General features: G+C 52.7%; 1 protein-coding gene across 7 annotated transcripts in view; it reads left to right on the top strand.

Annotated features, from left to right (window-relative positions):
• Positions 1 to 466: 466 nt before the first annotated feature.
• The window catches only part of PPARA (peroxisome proliferator activated receptor alpha), a 70,537-nt gene continuing 52,998 nt past the window's right edge, over positions 467 to 18,005 (top strand). For 2 of the 7 annotated variants that reach the window (XR_009054808.1, XM_057742963.1), the window contains exons 1-2: positions 6,423 to 6,615; positions 7,164 to 7,320. The gene's annotated coding sequence lies outside the window, so the exon portion shown is untranslated. The other 5 variants (XM_057742964.1, XM_057742967.1, XM_057742965.1 and 2 more) reach the window with 5 other exon arrangements.

The following is an 18,005-nucleotide window of genomic DNA, read 5'->3' as shown; positions in this document are numbered from 1 at the left end:
CCTAGATTCCTCTGGGGGGAGGAGTTGTTTTCAAACTAAACTCAGCACTAACACTTGCCCAGAAAGTTGATTTCATCTAATGCTTCAACCTAGAGAAATAAAGTGATAGGTCTACAGTCCCCAGTCTGTCTTCCCCACCAGCCATCTAGGACCCCACCTGCCAGGGTGCTGGTCCCATGTCCTCTTCCCCCTGCCACAGGCACCTTCCAGAGTGTTCTGGCTGTGGATTTCAGCTTCCCTGCATGCTCCAATGAAAGCCCTCCCCTGCACACCTCAGGCTTCCAGACAGAGGGGACGCTCATCCCCAGGCCCGGCCCCCCCCCCAAGGGTACCCGATGGCGTGCAAGCTGGGGCCCCGAGTGGGTGTGACCCCTGCTGCTTCCCAGCAATGCAGCTGCCCACACCCTGCTCCCTCACTTAGTCAAAGATCAAAATCAGGCCCTCACGTAGGATTTTATGTTCCCGGCTGCAAGTCTCAACACAAGCCGAAGTGTTGATGTGAAAATAAATATCATAAGTAAATTTGAAGGAGAGAGCTGGGCAAGAAGACTGGGAAAACATCGGGAGGCCTTTGCCACGTGCTGTGTTTATCCGTAAGTAGACCTCACCTGGGCCAGCAGGGCCTGGACTTTGGGCTCCCAAACCAACATTTTACACAACTTTGGGGAAGGACATGGGCTGCCTAGTCAAAACATACCGTCCCTGTAAACTATTATCAGCACCTCACCCGAGACATTTTTAAATATTTATTTTATTTATTTATTTTGGCTGTGCCGGAGCTTAGTTGTGGCAGGCGTGTGGCATCTAGTTCCCCGAGCAGGGATCAAACCCGGGTCCCCTGCATTGGGAGCTAGGAGTCTGAGCCACTGGACCACTAGGGAAATCCCAACATTTTTAGTAAGAAAAAGCATTTTCAACAACAATAGAAAAGTGTCAAGGACACACCCAGGGAGAAAGAGGATATTTCTTTAAATCGACAAGCTTTACAGAAAACTCTCCATGAAGGCCTTGGCTCTTTTGCCCATTTTGCCACAGACCAGGAACATTTTGTCAAATGTGGCCTGTCCCTTCAGGGGACCAGGGATCACGGTTCACTTCTTCATTTTAGTGAAAACCAAGGCCTGGAGATGCTGACAGAAAATGCTGGTCGCTCCCTGGCACGTTATGGGGCCTGATGGGGTGGGTTCCAGCCCTGTGCTGTACCCAGGGATGAAGGGCTGGGTGAAGGAGCTGACGGCCAGGGGCGGGGGCCTGTAGGCCCCCTTGGCTGGGGTCACGCTGCCTTGACTGGCTGGCGGGACTCTTCCATAAAAGGCAGGTACCAGCATGGATCTGAGCCTCACCAGAGGGAGCGAGAAGCAGGCCCCTCCCTGGTGTCAGAGAGGTTCAAGGGCTCAATCGTGTTGGCTCTTCTTTGTGGTGAGGTGGGCAGGGGGATGGGCACTGTTAAGACAGTGCCGAAGTAGACAAAGCCACGTGGGAGGTGCTGGCAGCACAGGGAAAAGGGCAACTTTGTGGGTGGGATGGGTGCCAAGCAGGCTTCCTGGAGGAGGTGATCCTTGACAGAGCCCTCAGGCAGGTGGTCACCAAATCTCAAATGTGACCCACCTATCAGATCCTGTTCCTGTACTTCCCACCCGCTCCTCTCTAACTCTCACCCCAGGACCCTTGGCGCTCAGCATCACTGCCCCATTTTATCCAGGGGGAAGGTCAGACAGGAGGTCAAGTTGTCTGTCCGAGGTTATAGCGTGAGTAAAAGGCAGAGCAGGGTTTTGAATCCAGATCTGTTTGACTTCAAATCCCAGGTTCTGTCCACCAATTTCATGAAGGAAGTGGGGGGTGCCCCAGGCAGAGGCAGTGATGCCCACATATACCTGCATTTATTATACATTTGTGGGTCAACACACCGGTCTCATCTCTGCGTACCCTCCCCCCCTACACACACACACCTTGCCCACCCACAGCAGGGCAGTTCACGGTCGGGACCCCTACCTGGCTGAGATAACTGCACACTCCATCTCCAGCAGAGCAGAATGGGCTTCATTGACCAAATTCACCCATATTTCAGCTTTACGTTGAGCCTCTCACCTTCCAGGTCACCCAGCTTCTGAAGCTCCAAGCCCAAGCTCTGAACCGGGCAGAAGACATCAATGACCCAGCCTGTCCCAAGGAACTTAAGCTGCCTGGGATGAAATAGCCCGTGCTGATGAGGAGGGAGTCTGACTCTTGGGAGGGACGGTGGCAGGTGGGGGAGCATTGCTGCGAGTGGGCTGCCTTGGGCTTCCCAAGAACGACAGAGACAGATAGAGACGGAGACCCACGCCCAGGTGGAGCCTGTAGCAAAGCCAGTCTGTAAACTTTGGCGGGGGGCAGGTTAGTTATGAAAAGGGCCCGGTGTCTATGACAGCAGCCATTGCTGGGCCTACAGAAGGTTCCAGACCCTGCAGACCTCAAGTGAGTGTGTAGCTTTACTAACCCCACCCCACCCCCGCCCCTTCAGTGATAACCCGTGGTTAACATGTATCATTGGTTATTTGTTACTGATCTTAGGGAATCAAGCCAAACTCCCCCCAGGCCACGGGCCACTGCCCACCTCTGCCTGGCTTGTACCGTTTCCACTCTGCCCTTGAACATGGCCTTTCTCCTGCCACAGGCTCAAGCACGTGCAGCTGCGGCCCCCCCAGAGCTCTGGGCACAGAAGACGGCTCCTTCACAATTTGCTCCTGGGTCTGCCAGAGACAGCCAAGGTATCAGGCCAGGAGAGCACAGCCTTCAGGGCCTGACAGCGATGCCCTGGGGTTACCCGAGGCTGCTGCAGGTGGTGGAGTGGGTTTGAACTCTGAGAGCCAGGTTCTTGCTCCTTCTTGGAGACCTCGGACAAGGGCTGTGTTCCCTCGGTTTCCACCTTTGCAAAATGAGGATGAACCCAGCTGCTTTGTGGGACCATTGTGAGTTCCGTGCCTTCACGTGACAAGACTTTGTTACCTGGACCTCTGAGGTTTTGCCATCAGTACTAGGATGGCAGCCACGCACATGCCCATGGTTGGTCCCTACTGAGGTCCAGCCCTGGGCCACAGAGCAGCTCTGGACGTGCCGACAGGGAGCTCTCCCTTTCTCAGGCTGTGTCCCCTGTCCCTGATGACTTCCACCAGCTGACCGGAGGCTACACTCCCGGGAGATCAGAGGCCACGGCCCTGGCTGATGACATCCCCGTCTCATTGGGAGGCTTTGCACATCAGCAAAGGGCAAACAAGTGACCCGCAGAAGCTTTGGACAGTTCCTGGAAAAGGGCTTACCTAAACTGCAGGGCAAACAGACAGCCTTCTGCCTGGGGCCTGGACCCCAGACCCGTGGGAGACACTTTACCTCTGCCGAGGTCAAGGCCAGCTTCTGAACACAGATGGCTGACATCACCTGCTTACACGTTCAGGGTCTAACCCCCTGCCTGGTATCTAGTGGCAGGAGCCTCCTGCAGCGACCCCCTTCCTCTCCTCTGAATGTCCTGCTTTCTGATTTCCCCTCCGGAGGCCAAGGGAGAGGCTCGCCTGCTCCGGTGGGATTGGGTACATCTGGGTGTGGGCACCACAGACTGGCTTTCTATCCTGGGCTCTGCAGCTGGCCAGTGTGACCTGGTGCTTGGAGGGCAGGGGGCGGGGGTGGGTGGGAGGTCTGTGCCTCAGTCTCCCTACTGTAATGTGGGCACAAGAATAATTATTGCTCCAAACATCTTCAAGATCAGAAAACGTGGGGACTTCCCTTAGTGGTCCAGTGGCTAAGGCTTCACTGTCCCAATGCAGGGGGCCCAGGTTCGATCCTTGATCAGGGAACTAGATCCCACATGCATACCACAACTAAGAGTTCACGTACCACAACTAAAGACCCCACACGTGGCAACGAAGATCCCCGTGCCGCAACTAAGACCTGGTGCAGCCAAAAAAAATGATTAGAAAATGTGAAACAGGACCCGAAACAGTAACAGCACCAAATAAATGGAAGCTATGAACTAAGATACGCAGGCCCCCACGTGCTTCCAGTATTTACCAAGGCCGCAAAGAGGAACTCAGGCGACGCTCAGATGCTTATTCAAGAGCACGAACTTGTCCCTGAAGTTACAAAGTTCTGCTCAGTCCCTGCATAGGAGGCCGTCTAGTGTTGCTGTGTTGCTCACGCTTCATCAGTGCTGAAGGGGTGGGGGGAGGGAGAGAGTTCCAGGAGCTGGGGGCGGGGAGGGGGATGTCCTTTGTGACAGTTTCTCCTGTGCTGGGTGTGACAGCTTTTTCATGGCTAACAGAAGTCTGCTCAAGGTGAACAGGAACCCACGGTCCCCTGGGGGCAGCACGTAGGAAGCCCTTTCATGAATACTCCCATGAGAAAAGTCCTGACCACCCTTCTAGTTTCTTCCTGGGGAAGGGGAGGCAAGGGACTGGCGGAGAGCATTTGTTCAAAGGTGATAGCTTTCGTCACATGCATGAAAAACAAGTTCTCCCTAAAACTTGGGAGCCCCAAGAACCCAAGAACATCATTTCCGCATGGCAGCTGGGTGCACACACTACTCTGTTGACCCCCATGCAGCTCCCTCTGCCCTTGTTCAAAACAATCTTCACGAGGTTTTTCCAACTGCCCAGTTGAACTGTGTTTACGGGAGACCATCACGGTCCATCTGGGAAAAGAAGCCGACACCCCTGTGTTTGGACTCTTGGTCCTTGACAGCCTGGGATCAGGGTGTGTCAGGTGACGTCTCTGAGCCCGGCTGCCCTCATGAGGACAGGAGCTCGGCAGGGGCCCCTAGCTGCATAAGTAACTAATACTGTCGCCTGCCCAAGCTAGGAGATACCCAGGATATAATGGACGCTGACCACTTCCTAACGCCCGAAACAACACAAAAATTGCGCGTGGCTGTACAGCACGTGCAATGCAAGTTGGGTTGGTCAATGTGTTGGTGAGAAGGTTACGTGGGTGTCTGCTGGGCGGGGCGAAGTTCACCCCAGGTATGGGGCCCATCAACAAGGGGGAGCGTACGACACCCGTGAGAGGGCCCGGCGCGGCGGGTCTCGGCGTCTGTCTGCAGCCGCCTCCTGCCGCGAGCAGGTCCTCCCGGGCGCTCGGGCAGCTCGGGGGTCGCCGCGCCCACGGAGCTGCTGCGCGGCTCTCGCTCCCGCTCTTCGCCATCGGCTGCCGGGCAGCGGCCTCCCCCTGCGCTGGCAGAGGCCCCGCGCCTCGCCGGGCACAAAGTCAGCCCCGCGCCGCGGACGCCGGGGGCGGGGCGGGGGGAGGGAGTAGGCCGCTCCGCCCGGCGCCCGGCCCAGCTGCCCTTCGGCCTTCTCGGTCCCCCGCCCGCCGCACCCGCCCCGGCACCTCCGCCGCCCGTTGACACGTCCTCGCAGCCTGCGCTCCCTTTCTCCTTTGGTAGTCTGGGGTGCCCGGGACACGGTCCTTCCCCGCCCGCCCCCGGCCCCGCGCTCTCCCCCGGGCCCTAGGGCACCCGCGCCTCGGTCCCCCGTCTAGACCGGCTCCTCGCCCGGACGGGCGGAGCCGGGCCCCGGGACGGAGGAGGGGCTCGCCAGCCTGGCCTGGGCCCGGGACGGGGCCCTCCACGCGTCCCGCAGCCGCGCGCCCGGCCCTGCTGGGCTTCGGCCCTTCCCAGGGCGCGGGGCCGCCCGCGCTGTGCCGTGGCGGCGCTGGGCCCACCCGCCGGCGACCTTGGCCGCCCCTCCGGCCTCAGTTTCCCAGCCGGTGCGGCCGCGGCGGGGCAGGAGGCGGGAGCCCCCGAGGGAGGCCCCGCCCCACCCCCGCGGGCAGCCAATCGGGCGCCGCCGTCCGGGGGCCGTGCCCCGCGCGGGGCGGGGCTTCCCGGCGGGCCACCCGCGCCAGGCGCCCGAGAGGCCCGGCAGGGCCGGGGGGCAGAGGGGCGGCGCGTGCCGCGGGGGCGCGGCTGGCACGGGCGCGGGGAGGCGGCGCCGGGCACGGGCCGGGGACGCGACGGCCCCACGGCGGGGGCAGCAGGCGGCGGGGGCGGAGGCGGCCGCTAGCGCCCTGCCCGGCGCCGCCTCCCTCGGCGCGCTCGCCCGGCGGAGCGGCAGGCGGCGGACCGCGGCCCCAGGTGCCAGGCGGCGGGCGGGCGGGCGCGCGCGGGGGTCGGGGGCCGGGCTCCCCCCACCGCGGGACCCGGACCGGCGGCGGCCGGGGAGGGGCCGGGCGGCGCATGCGCGGGGCCCGGGGGCGCGGGGCCAGGGCGCTCGCCGCGGGCTCGTGCCGGCGACCCCGGGGCGCAGGGGGCCGCCCCCGGCTCGGCCTCCCTCCGAGCGCCCGTGGCCTGCCCGGAGCCCCGGCGTCCGCAGCTGTCGGTGGGGTTGGGGCTTGGGCAGAGGTCGAGGCCCGGGACCTCGGAGACGCGGGGTCCTCAGGTTGTCCCCCCGGAAAGGAGGCCCGTCGTGGGGGGGGGGGGGCGGGGGCATAGGGCGCGCCCTCCCTTCTGCGTGGTGGACTTTGGGCTCCGCCGACGGGGGCGTTTCCCGAGCCCTCCGGGGACCCCCCAGGCCAGGTAGCCCGCAGACCAGGCAGACCGAGCCGCGTGCGCCTGGCGGCTGAGGTCCGGCGCGAGAGGCTCCCGCGCGGGTGAGTTCACCTTTGAGGAACTGGCCCACTTGGTGCTGAGCGCAGTCGGGCGACCCGGACGGGCCGGGCCGGGCGAGCCCAGGGCGGTCTCCGCCGCGGGACGTCCTCCCGAGCCCGGGGCCCGCGGGGCTGGCGCGGGGCGTCCGCGCCCGGGTCTCCCCGAGTCCCCGGCCGCCCGGGGCGGTGCTGGCGGAAGTGAGGAGGGTCGGCTCTGCCCCCACGCCCTCCCCACGCTTGCGGGGGACAGCTGCGCGCCCGTGCTGGCCTCGCCTTTTTAAGTTTAAAGGCTGGCCGCCGTGCCCCAAATGTCAAGGTTCTTTCTAAGAAAAGTCCTCGGCTGTGGAGTGCTTTGGATTTCCGGGGCGCTCTGGGACGTTTGGGGCTGCGTGCCCAGCTACCCCTCCCCAAGCCAGGGAGCCCGTCCTCCCCCAGGACTGCTTGGGGAGGGGTGCGTGGGGCAGGGAGGGGGCGGGCAGGGTTTTCCCCGGGACCAGTGTGCCACACGAGCCGTGGAAGACGCAGGGTCACGGTGACTTTCCTCTTTCAAGGTGGTGGAGAGTCGGGGAGAATCCAGAGGGCATATCGTCGGTAGTCATTTCCTCCTTTACCTTCTTGCCGCCAAGGCTGCAGTGAAAGGCAGTGCCTCTGCTGTGAGGGAACAGTTTGTGGCCAGACAAGCCCAGAACCAAGACGCTGTCATCACAGGTAAATAGAAGGTTTGATTTACTCATTTTTCCAGACTGAAATAGTTAAGTCTTTACTTCCATTGTCCTACAGACCAGCAGTTTGGGGGTGAATTATTACCTTGTGATGCCAGGGTGAGACCTATTTTCATTTCTTTGAAAGTAAGATAAAATGTGGATAGATTCCCTTTTAAGTTCTGAAAACTTTATTGTGTCAGTTTCACTAGGAACTTCCTTTATGGCAGGCTGGGTCTGTGTAATTTAAAACTAGATAATATAACAGTGAGAAATGTTTTCACTTAACAGACACTTAAGTTGCAGATGCTGACTAGTAAAGAGCACCATGCCATCTCTTAGCCGTTTTAATTCCAATTTGAACATCAAGCAGATGGCTTGCTGAGCTAATAGGCCAGGTCTAGAACTGCCATCAGCCAGGACAGTGATACCCTGGAGAAGTGGCAGATGGTACAGATTGAGTGGTCACTGTGTATGAGGGACCAGACAGTGAGCTTGAGAAACTTCTCTACAACTTTGAGCAGTAGCAAATTAATTGACCATAGAAAAAATGTTTCCCTCTTCTCACATCTTGAATGTGTAAAAGGTATTCCATAATCATTAAAATAATTCTTGTTACTAGCTCGTTTGTCCAACTTGTACACAGATTTTTAAACGTAGTATGTGTATGTGGGAGAGAATGAGAGAGAGAGGAGAGAAGAAACGTGTTTCTTTTATATAAACTGTTTTGTAATCTGCTTGATTAACCATTAGGTCATGAAAAATCTCTCCATGAGTAAATGTGTTTACACTCTATCATTTTAAATGTCTATATCATATTTCATTGTGTTTAGATACAATAATTATTAAGCCAATCCTTTAACATATGTGTATTTTAAAATTCATTTAGTCTGCAAATATTTACTGAGTTTTTAGCTGCTCTGGGCTATTGTGCTTAGTATTGAGCAAGGCACCTGTGGACCTGCTCATGAAGCTGATTTTTATACCAGAATAAAAAAAAAGGAGCTGAAAGAAGATGACACTGGGGTGCAGAAAGGGAAACTAGTTTTGCCATAACACCTTGTGGTTTAGTGATTGGTAACCAGGGCTTTTTTCTCTTGTGTGTTGTCTGTGAGCATCTGTTTTTATAATAAGGATTCTTTAAGTAATCTTCTTTAAAAAAAAAAAAGTTTCTTTGCTTACTGTAAACAGATTTTAAAAATGCCACATTTGTCTGATTCCTCTCTCAGTCTGTGTAAATGGATATATTTTTTTTCCTAGAAATGAAGTTGTTTATTTATTTGTTTTTTAAAGATTTGCTTATTTATTTTTGTCTGCATTGAGTCTTCATTGCGGTGCTCAGGCTTCTCACTGGGGTGGCTTCTCTTGTTGCAGAGCTGGGGCTCTAGGCACCCGGGCTTCAGTAGTTGTGGCTCACAGGTTCTAGAGCGCAGGCTCAGTCGTTGTGGCGCACAGGCTTGGTTGCTCCGCGGCATCAAACCGGTGTCCCCTGCGTTGGCAGGAGGATTCTCAACCACTGTGCCACCAGGGAAGTCCCTAAATGGATATATTCTTAACGGCAAATGGGATGAATGTCTTAACTTCCAAGTGGTCGGTATTTGGGGTGAGCGTCTGTACTAATTTTGTTGCATTGCAGTTAGAGGATGTGGCTTTTTGGGAATTTGAGGGCCTCTGTTTTTATTTCTGGTTTTGGTGGCTTGGTATAGGCTTCACAGACACTTCAAATAAAGCCATAGTTTCTGTTTGTAGGATAGACATTTGCTGTGTCTGTTATTTCTGCCTTAGTAATTACAAAGAACAAGCTAGCTCACTTCTAAGGCCATGTGGTTAGGGAAAATTAGGCAAAGAATTTTAATTTCCAGCTTGGTGTGAAGATAGGATTAAGGTCCAAACAGGAAAAGCCCTAGATGTCCCAGTGGACCTGACTTAAAAGAAGTTGTTTCTTCTTCCAAGTATTTCTGTCTCTTGCATGCAGTGATCTGTGGGATGCCCTGTGGGTAACAGACATCACCTAGTCTGGTTGGCTTGTTGTTTGGAGGTGTGTTCATTCTTTGCTTCTAGAGTATTTAATTAGCATCTTGCTGTAGCAATATTGTGGAAGGGTTTATGCACTTCAAAAGGTGAAATATGTACTCCTTACTAAGTCAGACCTATTATAGTTATTTTGGTAGTTGAGCTGCATTTGTTTTGAGGTCGGCATATAGTACAAGAAAAAGCACTTGCGAATTTTGGTTCGCATCAGGGAAGCAGCTTGACATAGTGGAAAAGGTGTTGGGTCATCACCGGTTTTCATTCTCATGTCTTCGAGGCTGCCTGCCTCTGTCCATCTCTCTAAGTGCTGTTTACGCATCACAAAATGGAGTTCCTCTCCTTCCCACCTCTTTGAAGGGTTGGAGGCTCAAAAGTGGTGGCTTACGCGAAGATTCTTTGTAACATGTAAAAGAGCATACTTAGCACAGGCAGCACCCCTGTGCTGCCGGGTCTGCTGCCTGTGTTATTTTTGCTCTGACCATTTGATGATTTTTCAAAGGCTTTTGGAAAGAAACACATCTGCCACCCCAAATATACACTGGTTTTTTTTTTTTTTTCATTTTTGTTTAGGTAAACGAGAGTCCTATACCAGTAAGAACAAAACTGGCCTGAGTGGTTTGCATTTTCTCTGCACATGGGTGTGCCCTCAGGTTTTGATGGTGATATATTTTGCATTTGTCCTTACTCTGGTATCCCCAGACCATGAAAACAGTCGTTCTGCATCCTTGGAGGGTCTGTGGAAATGCAGGCTGGGTGAAATCTTCCCCAGCTAGGGCTGCTCCTAGGCACTGCCCTCCATCACCTTCCCCATTGAGTCTAACTTGACGAGAACAGTGTCGTTAATCAGCTCTGCCCAGCTGGTCTTATATACTGAGTAGCCCTCCACATCTGCAGGTTCTGTATCCATCGATTCAACCAACTGTGGATCGAAAATACTCGGGAAAAAAAATTCCAGAAAGTTCCAAAAAACGAAACTTGAATTTACCACCTGCCATCACTATTTACACAGCATTTACATTGTATTCACAATTATTTACATTGCGTGTATATTGTATTAGGTATTATAAATAATCTAGAGATGGTGTGTACCACACTACACCTTTTATATAAAGGACTTGAGCCTCTACAGAGTTTGGTATCCCCAGGGGGTCCTGAAACCAATCCCCTCAGGATGCTGAGGGAGGACTCTGAATGTTCACTGAACAAATAAGAGACGAACAGAATTTAATTCAACAGGTGTTTATTGTTTGGTTTTTTTTTTACAGTACTCAGGTGTGTGGGGGAGCTGGCTGGGGGGACTTAGACGTATAGCAGGGGGCCTCTTTCCCCTTGGCATTTTGCACCTTTCTTCAAACCTCACATGGCAAGAGCCCATCCTTCCATCAGCACTAGACAGGTGTGTCCCTGCACGCCGTGCCGGACTCCCACACGTGGCTCCCGTGGCATAGGTATTATAAAGGTGGCAACTGCAGTGCAAATTATTCTTTTTATAATTATCACTGGATTTGGGGGATGTTAAGCATACGATGGACTTTGTATGAGCATCTAATTAAATAAAATGCTCTTTCTGCGTGCAAGATCATGGATTCTGTTTCCAAACAACTGACTCAGAAGGAAAGAGGTGTACTGAAACCTTTGTGAGTTGGGCAGTGTTTCTATTTAACAGGCACAGGTCATGCTGGCCCTTCCGTGTGGAGGTATGACATGCACAGGAGAAATCAGAGAACGCGCTGGAGGGATTTAAGTCTTCTGTGTCCAGATGCAGCACTCATCTGATTTCCAGTGTTGTGTTCATTTCTGCTGTGCAGCAAAGTGACTCAGTTATACACACACATATATATATATACTTTCTCGTATTTTTTTCCATTATGCTTTATCACAGGATATTGAATATAGTTCCCATCTGACTGCTTTTATTTTGCTCAATTTAAAGAGATTTGCAAGTAAAGAGGAGTGGGTGTTTCTGTTCTGACCTGCTTGCTTTCACACTTTTAACTCAGAGGCCCCAAATAAACCTTTGAAAAAGTATCACCTTGAAATAGTAAGAGTTAGGAAAACAAAGACAGGATGAATTGTCTCAAAGGTTATGAAGCTTCATATGGAAAGATTGGAAATGATAATACAGTTAAGTAAACAGTATACTGTCGTTCCTTCCCCCCCCCCCCCCCCCCATTTTTAAGAGCGAGTGAGGCACCAAGTTCCCTGCAGCCATTTGTAACTGAATAAGTCTGTGGTTATGTGATAACCTCACTGAGGTGACAGATTGCCAAGTTCTAGTGAAAAATGACCGGTTATTTCGAGGTTGACATGTGGCTACATCCCTTTCTGAAATAGTCTAAGAAATTGTTAGCCTGACATGTATGTAAGTGCATATGTACAGTGAAGCAATATGGCTTGCAAGATACGGGACTGCAGAATCAAGTGACAATCAAATCTTGATCTGAAATCAAGTTTTCTTTCTATTACCTAGATATTCAATAGGATTTTTTTTTTTATCGAAAGAATTTTTGGAAGCATTTTCAGGCCATGTTCCTTCTTGGGCAGCTTGACATCTGTGAGGCTGCCATCATGAAGCCTAGGTCCTGCTCTGTCTAGGATTATGAATGCATTTGATAGGTTGTGGATGGTAGTCTCATGTTGGCTCATTTTGTGGGACAGCTGGATGGGTGGGTTAGTGTCATTTATTCACTGTCCACTCACTTTACTTCTAACCATACGTGGGGGATGGGATTAACAGGACTGATGTGTGAAAGGAAGATTGTTCCGAGAAATTTGAAATGTGATTTCAATAGAAGCATCGCTTGGTGTGTGGAAGTTATTTACGATACAGACAAAAGGGTGGTATTTGTTGCATTTACGGTAGATATCCTTGGATTTTAGGATTTGCGGGGGGAGTATCTTGCTTGAGTATTATGATCACCTTTTTTGCCCACCTTGAAACCCGTTGCAGAATCTGTCACCAGCTCCAGGCAGGGGGACTCCTGCCCCATCTCTGCAGAGTCCACCTGATGGTTCACAGCAAGCGGTCCAAAGTGCATGGAAGTTCAGAAAGTGACCTTCCTTCTCTCCTTTCTTAGAAAAGCTCACTTGTTGAGAGCCCTTTCCAGAAAGGAAGGTATTCCATTGCTGTAGTTCTCAAATCACAAAAATAAACCTCATCCATTACATTCAGTGAGGGGTCCTGAAAGAGATGAGTAGTTAAAAAAGACACACACACACAGAAAGTTCAACTGGGCAAAAATATTCATGGCGGGAGCTTAACAGGGAGTGATATCCTAAGAAGACAACTTGGAAAAAGAAGAGGCGTGGAGAGAAAGGCATCCGAATGTTGACATGCACAGGGGGCTGATGTTGCTTGAGAAAAGAGACCAGCGCAAGCAGGGTTAAAAGAATGTGTGGGACAAGTGATGACAGAAGATTGTGAGAGTGGAAATACGGGTGTCTGAGCCAGAGACAGGAGGTTCTGGGCCTGGCAAAGGAGGAAAGGTCAGGGTGCCTGCACCCACTCGGGGGAGGGGGAGAGGGAGGATGGATCTAGATTGATGGGTCTCTAGTGATGGTGGGAGCACTGCCCGCCCTCCGCCCGAGCAACCTGGAGACCAAAGATTGTAACTGACGCCAGTGCAGGGGCAGGAAGTCCTGAACCGAAAGAGGAAGGTTCTCATCCTGGCCGGCGTGACAGCGGCTGGTGGCGGGAGGAAGGGTTAAGTGGGAAGTGTTCGGTGAAGAGCAGGAGTAATTCTTTCCACGTCCCAGCTTTGTGTGTGAATGTCAGTATCTGGTAGCACACAGCATTCTCAATCAATGCTTCAATAAAATAAAATTTTTTAAAAAAGAATATCTAGCAGGTTATCAACATAAGAAGAGAAAATAGGGTATTTCACTCTGGAAACCAAAAATTATCGACGTTTCTTCCTGCTGCCTTCTCTTTACTTAGATGAATCTAACAAAGTTAGCTTTTAGTGTCTAGGTCAGAAGTCTAAGTGAAAGTGAATATTTAACCATGTTCAAGGACGGCCGATAATCTTTAATACTAATAGAGACACAAGACTTAAGAGAAAGAAGATTCTAGAAGGAAAAAAAATAGCCAGGAAAGCAGATAAATCCATGGCTGATTCACAGACTGACGAAAGGGCATAGAACCTAGGAAGGGCTCAGGAACTCTGTTGGAACGAATGCATTCAAATGTGGGCTTTGTTCGTCAGATAAATCATTTTCTAGAAGGTGTTTCAAAAAGATCCGTGCCCAATTCTGGTATCAGATCTGGTTCGGTCTCTTTGAGAATGAAACCTCTGAAAGACGAGCCAGTGGACCAAATTTAGAAAAGGAATGACTTTTAAGAGATGAAAAGATGAAATTCCAACAGGAGGTATTAACACCGCTGTCCAGCTGCCGTCTTCGTCTTTGTAGATATGAAGTTACATTGAACCAAGACAGCGGAAGTTCATCAAAGTTGCACTTTGTCACTGCTGTCATGACCTCGGGCCCCACATCCACACCAGCCTTCCTGACATCACCAACCCTCCCGGAGACTCAAACTCAGACTGTCTGGTTCTGAGCCCCCCGACTTTTCTCTCCCTGACCCTGGTCTTCCTCCCCGTCCAGTAAGTGGTCTCCCACCGGAGCAGTGGAGGCAGGACGCTTGCAGGGTCCTGACCCACTTAGCAGCTCTCGGCCACAGATGGACCACTTATCCTCCTGTGCCTCAGTTTCCTTGTCCACAAATGGGGCGAGTTCTAGTGCTCTGCATGGGAGACTGTTGCCTAGCACAGAGTTTAAGAACGCTTCTTATTTTTTATCTTATTTTATTTTTTGACTGCACCGCCCAGCTTATGGGATCTTAGTTCCTTGACCAGGGATCGAATCTGGGCCCTCAGCAGTGATAGCGTGGAGTCCTAACCACTGGACCGCCAGGGAATTCCCAGGAACGCTTTTTAAATTAAAAAAAATTTTTTTAAATTTATTTTTTGGCCATGCTGCACAGCATGTGGGATCTTAGTCCCCCCACCAGGGATCAAACCCACGTCCCCTGCGTTGGAAGCACAGAGTCTCGACCGCTGGACCACCAGGGAAGTCCCCCGACAACGCTTTTTAAGAAAATATCTTACTCAGGTATAGTTGATTTACAGTGTTGCGTTATCGCTGCACAGCAAAGTGATTGTGACACACACATATATACATTCTTTCTCGTGTTCTTTTCCGTGAGGATCTGTCACAGGATGCTGCTGGCTCCCTGCGCGGTACAGCAGGACCTTGTCGCTAATGCTTTGGCTGTTCCCTTGCCTGTCGCTCCCTCCGCAGCCCTCACACACACTCATCCATCCTCATTTACCAGCTCTGTGGTGACTGGGAGGGCGGGGCCCTGACCCAGGGCCCGAGGTTCCTCCTCCACGGCCAGATCCCCGTGTGCGCGTGGCACGCTCCTCAGCCTGCCCCTCATCCCCAGCTTGCCCCTTCCCTCCGCCCCCTACCCTGGAGATCTCAGCAGAAAATGACTTTCTTAGGGAAACCTTCCGGAACTGCCTGCCTGGGTTGGGTGTCTCTGATGCAACGCCCGGTGCTTTTCCTGCAAGCTTGCCATTACGTGTTCATCTGCGTGGCCTCTTGGTGAAAGTCACCCACCCCGATGAGTCGCAGACCCCAGGGGGCCGGAAACCACAGGTGCCTCACTCTCCTCCGCCCAGGATGTGCTGCCCCCAGGTGCCGCAGGACCGGCTCTGTGAACACGCAGCTCCGGTCAGGTGACCCCCCCTTTGAGATTCCTTCCGGGCTTAATCAAACACCACCTCCTTCACAAAGCCTTCCTTGATTCCCTCCCAAACGAGAGGCAGGAGTTTTGTCACTCAGACACCCTGTAGCAGTTTGAGTGTCTCTGGTTGGACATATTTTGCCTTCACCTCAGCAGTACTTCAGTCATTCATTCCTGACCTCATTCATGTATTCAACACACCCTTCCCGAGTACCCGCTGTGTGCCAGGCAGTGTCCCCAGTGCCGGGGACAGCAGTGGAGAACGGCAGCCACCATTCCCTGCCATCAGGAAGCACAGCATTACCTGACAAGCAGGACTCCTAGGTTCAGAGGCGAGGCGGGTACCCAGGCAACACGGTGCCGGGCCGTGACAGCCAGCCTAGACGGTCCGATTGGCGAGGCTGCCCTTCCCCAAGCCTCTCGGTGGCCGGGGGAGCAGCGTGTTTTAACAGTGATCTGCACGTGCACTCAATAAATATTTGTCCTTAAAATTTCCTTAAAGGAAGTAAGTTGGGAGAAAGGAAAAGACTGAATAAAAATGATCCAAGCGATTGTAGAACCCATCTTAGTTCTTCTGATGGTTATCTTATTTCACTTATCATTACGTGCTCAAGTGAAATCCTTCTGACCCACTTAGGTCAGCAGGACTTAAATCTTAGATGCACGTTAACTCTCATCCCGCATCTAGTGACCTATTTTCAGGAAACACCACACATTTAGCTGTGGTGTCTGCCTTCTCTTTGTCGCTGATAGTTCTGGCATGCAAAGCAGACAAGCCCTCCAAGCAGTGATTCTGTCTTCATCATAGAGGCGTGATAATCGCTTCCTGAGAGGAGCAGGGACAGGAGGGATCACGTGTACCATTAGCTTGACATCGTTTGGTTTCATAGACGTGAATGAGGTGAATTATTCCTTAGACACATGCAAGCCCCTTTCCTAGGATGATAGATGGGTGAAGCCTGTGCCTCCAGGGCCGCTGGCTTCTTGCTCTGTGGCTGGGGTGGTGGGGAGAGAGGCAGCTCTATCCTGCCTGGGAGGTTAGGAGCCCAGGTACATCAGGTGGGAGCAGGGCTGGCTCCCCGAGGTGCCGGAGAAAGCCCCGCCGGCTGCCCTGCTCTGTGGGTGTGATGCTGTGGGTGCTGGGTCACCTTTTAACCCCAGACCCGCCTCTTTGTATCAGGCTCCCCAAAAAACAAGCCGTGGAGATGGGTTTGAGGTCTTTTTAAAGTCAGGTTTACTGAGGTATACTTTACATGCAGTAAAATCCATCCTTCTCAGGTGGACAGTTCTGTGCATTTTGAAGACCATCTCTGGCCCCCTTTCTTGCCGGTTGTCAGCCAGAAGTGCCCACATTCTTGGCTCCTGGCCTCTTGGTTGTCACAACCTGCAGCGTTGGTCGAGTCCTTTTCATGCTCTGAATCTCTAGGACCTCCCGTTCTGCCTGGTTTCAGCCAGAGAAGGTTCTCTGCTTTTCAGGGGTCAAGTGATTCGATCGGGCCCACCTGGGTCCTCCAGAAGCCTCTCCCCTCTCAGGTCTGCACCTGTGGCGTCCCCTGTGGCTGCCGTCACAGAGCACCGCCATCCGGGTGACGTTAAGCAAAAGAAATTTATTCTTGTGCTGTTCTGGGGGCCAGAAGTCTGAACTCAAGGTGTCCGCAGGGCCGCCGTGTCTCTGAGGCTCCAGGTAGACGCCTTCCCCGCCTCCTCTCTAGTTCTGGTGGTGACTGCCAGCCCTCGGCCCTCCTTGGCTCCTGGAAGCATCGCTCCTGTCTCCGCCTGTCCCCACTGGGCGTTCTCGCCGTGTGTGTGTGTGTGTGTGTGTGTGTGTGTGTGTCCAAATTTCCACTTTTTATAAGGACACCGGTCATATTGGGTTTAGAACCCACCCCCCTCCGGTATAACTTCATCATAACTGTATCCACAAAGAGCTCTGTTTCCAATCGGGTCACATTCTGAAGTCCTGGAGGTTAGGATGTGGACATACCTTCTCGGGGGACACAAATGAACCCACGATGGTGCCCTCGGTCACATCTGCAGAGCCCCTCTGTCATGCACGGGGACATATCTGTCGGCTCCATGACTGGAGCATGGACATCTTTGGGGCCATTATTGGCACATTTCATGGTCACGCCCTCACAGAACTCACAGTCTGCAGGCAACTAACACCCGTTCAAGGAGTTTTGGAGCCTTGAGACCCCGCTGAACATGTCCTGTTCATACACGAAGGTGGGTGACCTGTCCAATGTCTAGCTCTGTCAATTAGGGACACATCTATAACATCGAAGATAAGGAATCGTGCTCAGAGGTGCCCAGTGCATTGGGCGGCTTAGGTAGGGCTGGTCATGTGAGCCTCGCACAGGGTGGTGGGAGGCTTAGGGGACTGACGTGTACGAATCTCAGCACCGTGAGTGCAGAGTCTGGTGGCCCCTTCCTTTCCCTCCATCAGGCTGGCGCCAAGGGGAAACACAAGTGACTAGAGGGACTAGAGAGCCGGGGGGTGATGGGCCCCGTGGGACTCTCCCAGCTCCGTGTCCCTGCTACAGGAAGGAAGGATACCGTAAGTGTGCTCTTCCCCGTGTGGGAGGCCTTCTCTGACCCCCTTAGTTATACTGGCAGCCCCTCCCCCCACTCTGTCTCCATCTCACCTTGTGTAAGCTTTACTGGTCTGTTTCTCATCTGTCTTCCCTAGAGTGGCAGCCCCATGAGGGCAGGGGAGTTTGTCTGTTTTTGTCCATTTTCTTCACCACCGTACCCAAACTGGCTATCACAGGAGGTACCTAAAAATATCTGTTGAGTGAACAAAGCTTTCCACGCTGCTTAATGGTCTACGGCCTCCTGCTTGTTGAAAAAAATGACAGTTTTTCTGTTCTAAAATTGTATTCGCATCTTATTAGAAAGTTATTATTATTTGA

Source organism: Hippopotamus amphibius, chromosome 7, assembly GCF_030028045.1.
Source record: "Hippopotamus amphibius kiboko isolate mHipAmp2 chromosome 7, mHipAmp2.hap2, whole genome shotgun sequence".
NCBI classification, from domain to species: Eukaryota; Metazoa; Chordata; class Mammalia; order Artiodactyla; family Hippopotamidae; genus Hippopotamus; species Hippopotamus amphibius.
This window is presented reverse-complemented; position numbering and strand designations above follow the sequence as displayed.